The sequence below is a fragment of the Bison bison genome, unplaced genomic scaffold (assembly GCF_000754665.1).
Source record: "Bison bison bison isolate TAMUID 2011002044 unplaced genomic scaffold, Bison_UMD1.0 scf7180017864384, whole genome shotgun sequence".
Lineage (NCBI taxonomy): Eukaryota > Metazoa > Chordata > Mammalia > Artiodactyla > Bovidae > Bison > Bison bison.
The window spans coordinates 5704701-5704935 of record NW_011494956.1 but is presented as its reverse complement, the minus strand read 5'-3'; positions in this window follow the sequence as shown (position 1 = coordinate 5704935).

Sequence of the window (235 nt, the reverse complement as noted above, 5' to 3'; positions counted from 1 at the left end):
ACATCTATTTCTGCTTTATTGACTATGCCAAAGCCTTTGACTGTGGGGATCATAATAAACTGTGGAAAAATCTGAAAGAGATGGGAATACCAGACCACCTGACCTGCCTCTTGAGAAATTTGTATGCAGGTCAGGAAGCAACTGTTAGAACTGGACATGGGACAACAGACTGGTTCCAAATAGGAAAAGGAGTACATCAAGGCTGTATATTGTCACTCTGCTTATTTAACTTCTA